Source organism: Microcebus murinus, chromosome 28 (genome assembly GCF_040939455.1).
Source record: "Microcebus murinus isolate Inina chromosome 28, M.murinus_Inina_mat1.0, whole genome shotgun sequence".
NCBI classification, from domain to species: Eukaryota; Metazoa; Chordata; class Mammalia; order Primates; family Cheirogaleidae; genus Microcebus; species Microcebus murinus.
The window spans coordinates 10795798-10796055 of NC_134131.1; positions in this window are offsets into that span (position 1 = coordinate 10795798).

Consider the following 258-nt stretch of genomic DNA (forward strand, 5'->3'; position numbering starts at 1 on the left):
TGAGAAAACTAAAAACCCGTCATCTCGGGTCACCGAAGTTTTGTCCGTACCTTCCACGGCTTTCTAATTATCTGTGGTGCTTCTGGCTCAACTCAGCCAGGGAGCCAGACCTGACCAAGTCGAGGAAAGCTGAGCGAGCGACTGACGAGGCGCGCCGCGCCTCACGCGCCGCCTGTGAGGCGGCGGCAACTACAACTCCCATGGGGCGGCGGGGCCGCGGCGCCCACGAGTCCCGGCAGCCTTTGCGAGCCCGAGCCG